Source organism: Molothrus ater, chromosome 18, assembly GCF_012460135.2.
Source record: "Molothrus ater isolate BHLD 08-10-18 breed brown headed cowbird chromosome 18, BPBGC_Mater_1.1, whole genome shotgun sequence".
Lineage (NCBI taxonomy): Eukaryota > Metazoa > Chordata > Aves > Passeriformes > Icteridae > Molothrus > Molothrus ater.
Window position 1 is genome coordinate 11,661,654 of NC_050495.2, and position 8,531 is coordinate 11,670,184.

Genomic DNA, 8,531 nt, shown 5'->3' on the forward strand with positions numbered 1-8,531 from the left:
CTATTTTATTCCTGGACAAACTCTTTAAACATCGCAAAAGGTTGCCTAGATCAATAGTAGTTCAAATCACACCATCTGCAGGGACTGCTTCTGTGGGCTGTGTTTTCTATCAGTCTGCTGTTGGACCCAGAGGAGGTGTTTTACTAATCTAGAAAGTGGCAGGAATTTTGCCCACCACCCGTCATCTGCAACTGCTAGTACGATGCTGGCACTGTTCCTCACCTGCTGTGGGTAGAACTGTTTTCCTTGTGTGCATTCTTCCCTCCTCCAGCAGTGCACAGCAAGTTTAGCACATGCTTTCCCTCAGACAAAATCACTGCCATCCAACAGGATGGGAAAAAACAAAGCCTGGATCCCATCTCCAGCCACCAAGATCTTACAGGCAGCTCAGTCATGCTCCCAGCACAACCAGTGGCTCAGCCTGCCCTACCTTTTGGAATTGGAGCCATAAACTGACTTCTATCAGGACTAACTATGAGCACAGTGAGCCCAGGTGCCCATGGCAGGCTGTGAGTCCTGCATGCAGAGCAGGGGGAGCTGTAATGTGAGGGCACACAGCTATAGGAACAAACCTGGAGTTCCCTCTGCCTTGTGCATCCATGGGCAAGCATCATCCAATGCATCTGTGGAAGAATGTTGTAGCTATTGGGCTCTCACTCTGGGGAAATGGGGATGGCCATGGCTTTTTGTGCTACAGAGGCTGCAAGGATCATTTTCCTTCTCAACCTTCCTCTGAGCCATGAATGGGGATGGAGGTGTGGATGCTATGCATCATGACAGCTCCTTTCAGACACTCTGCTGGTGATCCCTGTCTGGCTTGAAGAGACAGAGACAGAAAGGGGCTGGACTATAAAGCAGCCTGGCTAATGCATTAATTTTGTCACTGTCTGTGCCACCCTCTAACCATGGTAGGTCAGATTCTGAGGGCCCTTCTCAGAATTTTCCTCAGCTGACCAGACAAAAGCCCTGACTGTCCATCTGCCCATTTGTCCCCTACCTGCTCTGAGCACCTGCATGAGGGAAATTAGCATCAACAGATCTTGAGATATGGCTGAGACTGACTCAAGCTAATCCCATTTGGAGGGAGTAGGTGCTGAGTAAGGACTTCTGGGTCTGGTCAGAGAGCTTTGAGAGAGGCTGGGTGAAGAGAAAATCACTCATATGGGGTGCAGTGTTACAGCTGCAGGATTATCACCGGGAGCAAGGGGAAGGACAAAAAATAAAGGTGTCAAAGGAGGGGTGCACGATGGCCTTTCCCTGCTGTCTGGCAGCTGGACAGGGTGCCACAGATCCCTGCTCCTGCCTGCCCTGCTCTGAGTGCTGTGAAAGGAGCAGCAGCAATAGTGGATGTGGAACCAGAGCATCAGTTCATCAGCAGAATGGCTTTGTATGGCTCACTTGTCTCACCCCTTATCTCTGAGAGTCAGAAGGAAACACAATCTGCAGTTTACTCGTAGTGAGGGTGAAACCAGGTGGGTTGTTCTGAGGCAGTGGGAGAACCAGGGCACACAAGTGGCTCAGAGGATGGCACTGTTACCAGGACACCCCTCCTCTGCATGTGGCTTGGAAATATCCTGCCACAGAGCAAATCCTCTTAACAAACAAACAATTGCAGGGCAGCCCAGCTGTCTCCCGGCTGCGCTTTAGCACTGGGAGCACTACAATAGCATGGATAATGGGAGCTAATGAGAAACACACCAGTGCTCCACTTGGCTTCCCTGAAGGAGAATGCCTGGCCAGCAGCTCTCTGCAGGCTGAGATAATCCTGCCCTAGCTGTGTGTGCCTCCAAAGGGCACATGACAGGGAGTGGATGCACTTCTATAGCTGAGATGGTCAGCAAGGGGAGGAGGCAGGAGTTTGCTTGGCAAGAGTGGACTCTTCTGTCAGAGTCTGCATCCTCTGGTCCTAATGCAACCCTAGGGAGAGTGAGCCAGCGTGCAAGACCTGGGAGATACCAATCTACACGAGTGTCCCCAGCTTGCTTTCATCTCTGCTGCAGTGCCAAGGGCACCCATAAACTTTACACAGAGATAGATCAGCTCAAGAGCTTGTTTGGTACAACAGAGTGGGAGCTGGGGTTTCTCACAAGGACCACAAGCTGTGGGTTTGAGACTTGGAAATCCCATCCCTGTGGGTATTTTAGCACCTCTCAGAAGGATGTTATCTTGTTTCTAAACTGAACACAGGGTACATGGTGCTGCCAACTGCATCTAGCTGGGTGCAGCATGACTGAGTTAATTTTACCAAAAATTGCTCCTAACATGAGAAATGGGAAAAAAGGAAAGCAGAGATCCTTTCTCTATTCACTCAAATTCTGTGCTATGAGCACATCTCCTTGTCACCCAAGTGCCCAGGAATGGGAATGTTCCCAGTTCCTTGTCTTTCAGGCAAGTGGGGAGAGCTCAGATGAGTGCCAGGACAGGAGAACAACAACTGTACAGGATCAGTACAGGATCCCATTCCTCTTTCCCCTGGGATCCTCAATTAGCAGTGGTTAACAGAGGATGTCCAGCAAGGAGGATAAAACCAGGGGGATGTAGGTCAGTGTGTTGCTGGGTACTCTCCTTACCATCAGCCATCCATAGTTCAGGAATTTCCTGAGATGTGGATCTCTGCATTTAATAGGATTTTCAAGTTTTTCCTAAACCCTTTTTTGAGCCTGAGAAAATTTTGGGTATCCACAGCAACTTATGGTACTGTTCAGCTGTGTGAAGAAATATTTACTTTGTTCTGAATCTGTCACTCACTGTTTTTATTTGATGCTTTTGTAGCTTAAATATTGGAAGAGGCAGCAGGCAGTCATTCCTCTTTCATTTTCTCTAAGTCACTCTCAGATAAACCCCTGCGGTGCCCCCTCTCAGGTTTCTGCTTCCCAAATTGAAGAGTGTTGGACTTGTACAGAAACCATTTCATCCTTAACTAAAAGCTCCTTCCTCTCCTCTAGCCCTGCTGTAGCCTCTGCTGCAGTGGGACAGCAGCCATGGGAGCACGCTGGGTTTGTGATCTTGCTCTGCCTGCCAGCACTCACTTGGATTTTTTTGATTGTGCTCAAGCTTTGAGCTGAACACTCTGCCTTGCTCTTGCTATCACTTGGCCCCTGTGACTCAGTTTCCCATTAGTGGCCTGGGGAGGGGGTAACCATTGCTCACCCCATTTATGAATCCACACTGGCAGTCATGGCCAGGGGTTTCCAAGGCCCCATTTCCATGTTGTCCATCCCTGCAGGGTCTGCAGCCTGTGTAGCTGGGCTGGGACTTTGGGCTCCCATCTGTGTCTGGGGAAGGTTGTGGCTTCCTCCCTGACACAGCCAAAGGGGCTTCCTGGAGTGTGCACTGCCTGATGTGCCCTGGCCCCTCTGAGCAGTGCCAGTGCCATGGCAGTCCCTGCTGCCCTTTCCCCATGCCCCTCTGAGCAGTGCCAGTGCCATGGCAGTCCCTGCTGCCCTTTCCCCATGCCCCTCTGAGCAGTGCCAGTGCCATGGCAGTCCCTGCTGCCCTTTCACCATGCCCATCTCTGCAGTGCCATTGCCACAGCAGTCCCTGCTGCCCTTTCCCCATGCCCCTCTGAGCAGTGCCAGTGCCATGGCAGTCCCTGCTGGAGCTGCCCTTCCCCAGCACAGCCGGGCTGTGGCCGCAGTCCCAACGTCCCTGCCCGCCACGGGGCTGCTCTCATTTGTATGCTGGTCAAGCTGGCTTCCAATGACAATCCTAATTATGTTTGCCTTGTGTATGATGGAGGTTACACTTCTGACTGATTTTGCCGGGCTGGAAGTGTAATTGATTAATTTAGAGTTTAAGAAGGGAAAGAGGATTAAGGCGGAGGTGAGGCTGTGCTGCCAGACGCTGCATTGACTGCTTCACACTTTCACAGCTTCAGCTTTTGTTTGCCTGCAAACCAGCTTGTCTGAGCTCCCAAGTTGTTATTTCTCGTGGCTCTGAGCTTGCTGGCAGATCCCTCAAAGCCAAGCCTCCTGCTGGGAAGGGAGCTGTAGCTCTGGAGACATACATGCAAAGAGCTAGGGCAGGCTCCAAATTTAATTCCACTGTATCTAGGGGCCAATGAACTTGGTTTGGCCATGAGCTATTCATGTGGGAGCTCCATGTCCCAAATACCTGCAAGCTCTGGACTGAACGAAGCAGCAGACCTGCAGAAGGTCCATCTGTCCATGACAGTGCAGTTTTGGGGAAGAATTCCTCTTAATAACAACCAGTAGGGGGATTTCTTCCCTGAAACTGCAGAGCACATGGAGATGGAGAGATATGAGATGAACACAGCATCAGCTGGGCTCTGGTCTTAGGGATTTCCTGCAGCATCAGTGCTGGTGGAAGCAGCTGCAGCAGGCAGTCACTGCTGGGGCTCTGCATTTGATAGAGAAATGGCAGCAATAGCCCATGTAACATTCATTAGGTCTTAAAGCTTTTGCTTCTTGCAGCTGAGGCTCTCTTTGCAGCCCACGAGGCCCTTGGTGGTGTTCTGGGTCTGAGGCAGTGATGGGTTTTCAAAAGGACAGAGTTCTGCTATGTAATTATGGACACTGGTCTGCTCATTATTGAACAAATTAATCAGGTTCTTGCAGTGCCCATAAAAGCAGATTTGCTGGGGTGTTTATTGCCTGCATAGAGAATATTAACAACCAGTTACAGTGAAATTGGCCAACACTGCTGTGAGCACAGGGAAGGTCACCACTCTGCTCCAGTGACACATGGCATTTCCTTGACTTCTTAGCACAGGGGAATTCTGAGCTTCTGCTGCTTTCACAGTCAGTCAGTTTGGGAACTGAGATGCCTGGAGGATTTCTGTTACCTCCATTCTGGGAGCACACTGCATCCATTTCATTTAGATTAATTTTCTCTTGATTAAATTAAGGTGGGCTGTGAAGATCCTGTGAGGTTTGGACTGACAGCCCTGCTCTGAGCTGCTGCAGTGGCTCTGGTGCCTGGCAGAAGGGCAGCTCTGAAAGCACCACCAGAGATGTTCCTCACTGCTCTGGGAGCCGTGGGGCTGGCCAGACCCTCCTGTCCCAGTCAGGAAGGGAATCACACCCCTGCATTGTGGGGCATCTCTTCCAGCCATGTGGGGCTTGCAGAGGGAGGTGCGGGCGAGCTCTGGCTCTTCTCACCTTCTGCCCCAGACTCACACTTCCCCTCTCTTCCCTTCCACCTTTTGCACCTCTCCACTGCCACCTGGACCTCTGTGTGCTTTCCAGACACCTTTTCTGTCCTTCCCAGCCCTCTGCTTTCCCCCAGCAGACACACGAGACCCTCCAGAGGAAGGAGGGGACAGTCACTGGGAGCATCAGGAGACCTTCCAAGGCAGCAGCAGCACAAGGTCCCCTTGGTGACACCTTGTGCTTTTGATCAGCCTGGAAAGGGGAGCAGTAGAGTTAAAAGAACAGCAGAGCAATGCAGTTAATGAAGCAAATGCTGCAAAAGTCACTTCCAGGGCAGCCTGTGGTCTAAGGGGCTGCTTTTCTGCTCAGCCACTGCCTTTGTTTGGGGCACAGAGGTGGCTCTTGCCTGCAGATGCTTTCACAGGGCTGTTGGGCCATGTAGGGGAAGGCTCTGGGACCTCTTCAGGCATTTCCATACCTTAGACCATTTAAGAAGCAGATCTAAGACAGGAGAAACATTGGAGGAAAGTCTTGCAAGGACTTAAAATGCACCTTGCCATGGGGCTCTGGCACTTCCAGCTTTTAAGAGGCAGAAATGTCTGATCTTATAATACATCCCTCTGGAACCTCCTTTATTTTTGTGTGTGTGTATCATGAAAATATTTCTGAAGAGCTTTTAGAAAACCTGGCTTAGAAGCTCCTCATTTGAATTAAGAATTAAACCATCTTAAAGCCCCTGCAGGAGAGGCTGAAGGCAGCACCTGGTGCTGCTAAGCTTCTTTTGGAATTTGAAACCACTAAGTGCACAGATTGTACTGGCTCTAAGCATCTTAGCAAGCAGCTCTAAACCACTGAGAGCAACCACAGGCCCTCAGGGGAGTGTATGGACCAGGCACTGGAGGCCAGGCTGTGGAGTCTGAGCAGACACAGAGCATGGAAGTGCTGCTGGTTTGAGGGGTGCTCAGTGCTCCCATCACTGGCTCTGGCAGAGGGGAGCAAGTCCAGCCAGCACATGACACATTAAATGTCCTTCTGCTGAGGAGATGGCCTCCCTAAGACTCTCATGTTCTCCAAAGATCTCAGCACTTCTTAAAATGTGTTTACAGTTCATGGAAGGCCTGGAAAAGCAACCAACTGTTATTATTTCTTTTCAGTGTGACTATTTTTTCTCCATTTATATCCAAAGATAAAAAGACATCTCTTGTCTAAAAAAACCCTAAATGTTTGAAGAAGCAGAACTTGGAGTGGGAATTGAGGCATAAAAGCCTTTTTTGAGCATTTCCTTCTCTGCCCAGCAGCCTTTGAGAGGCAGGTTGTTACACACAGTGACCCAGCATTTGGATTGAGATGGCTGGTCAGGAGCAGGGCTCCAGGCCTGTCAGTCAGAGCCTGCTGTGGAAGGGGCTTCTCTGCTGCTCTGTCCTTCTCAGCCTCTGGACCCTGGCCTGGAGCTGTCCCCAGGACCTAGCACGAGTCTCTCTCCAGGTTTTGCCCAGGTCACTAGGGCCACCCACTCCAGCCTTTAAAAGGTAAGAACCACTGAGCCAAACTGACCTGTTTGACCATGGATGAATTTGGATTTTACACTGCAGGCATCTGAATTGCATTTTGTCTCTCACCTACAACACGCTGAAGGATTCCCCCTGTGGGTTTGACCCAGGTGATCCCTGGCCCCACTGCATCTGCAGGGCAGTGCCAGGAGCAGACAGACAGGAAAGGGTTGTGCTGCTGGAAAAGCAAACAGGCTTTTCCTTGGAGACTTGTCTGTGTCATTAATACCTGGCATCACTGAGCTGCTCAGCACAAAAGCTCTTTTGGGCTTTGCCAAGCTCAGGTTTGGTTTGGATAACACCCATGTGTGCCACTTGTGCCCTGTGCACAGAGCTTGCTGCTCAGTGCCACCCTGCACATGCTGTCCCTCGTGCCCTGCCACGGATGGAGCCGTCCCAGGCCGGCTGTCAGAGCCTGTGATCCTCACCAGAGCCATTAACTGGGTTAACCTTTGAAATAAAGTGAATTTCCAATGTCACAACAGCAGAGGCCAACATACAAACTTGCACCTTGCCATCCTTTTTTTCTGTCACAGAAAGCACTTTGGCTTTTCCTGTGCTGACCACAGCAGTTCTGCGTGGCTGAGCCCTTGTTTGCCTCAGCGCGTCACTCCACACGGTTCATGGGGAAGGAATTTCATCCACACCTTAAAGAAATTGAGGAAGATGAAGTTGGGAAGGCTCTGGGGTGCAGGTCCTGCCTCAGTGATTGCAGTGCTGAAAAGGAAGAAAACCAGGAGGAAGAGTGAGCTGCTTTAGAGGAGCTACCTTGTGACAAATGCTTAAAGAGCAGTGACTAAGGGCTTCCCTCCTTAGCACCATCATCCCACAGGACAAAGGAAAGGTGCTGGGTGCCACTCCTCAGAACTGGCCTGAGCCCAGAGGGACCTCTGATGGGGTCCCTGCCCTGCCTGCCTCTCTCCACACTCCGGGGATCAGGTGCTATTTATTGTCCTGGAGGCTGATGGCCAAGGTGCAGCCTCCCACTGAAACAGGACAGGCCCTCCCAGGGAGGATTTTCACCCTCCTTTTGATGCAGTTTCAGCCCAAACCAGGTATATTCAGTTTGTATATACAGTTATGACTGACTTTTGATGCACTTTGAGCTCAACCAGGTATATTCAGTTTATATATTTAGTTTTGACTGACTTTTATGCAATTTGAGCCCAACCAGGTATATTCAGTTTATATATTCAATTTTGACTGACTTTTGATGCAGTTTGACCCCAAACAGGTATATTCAGTTTATATATTCAGTTTTGACTGGCTTTGGATGCACTTTGAGCCCAACCAGGTATATTCAGTTTGCATATTTAGTTTATATATTCAGTTTTGACTGACTTTTGGCACAGTTTGACCCCAAACCAGGTATATTCAGTTTATATATTCAGTTTTGACTGACTTTTGGCACAGTTTGAGCCCAACTAGGTATATTCAGTTTATATATTCAGTTTTGACTGACTTTTGGTGCAATTTGAGCCCAACCAGGAATATTCAGTTTATACATTCAGTTTTGACTGACTTTTGGTGCAGTTTGACCCCAAACCAGGTATATTCAGTTTATATATTCAGTTTTGACTGACTTTTGGCACAGTTTGAGCCAAACCAGGTATACTCAGTGAGCCTGAGCTCGGTGAGGAGCAGCAGATCCCGGAGGCAGGGGCACGGGTGCCACAGCCCCACCGGGCTATGCAGCTTCCCCGCAGCCCTGGCGGCGCTTTGGCCGGACAGGAGGGGCTGTGCGGGGGTGCAGCAGGGCAGAGGCAGCGGGGACAGCCCGTGGAGGGGACAGCCCGTGGAGGGGACAGCCCGTGGGATGGCCGCTGGCATTGCCATGGCAGAGCCCCTCGGGCAGCGGCAGCGCCGGCTC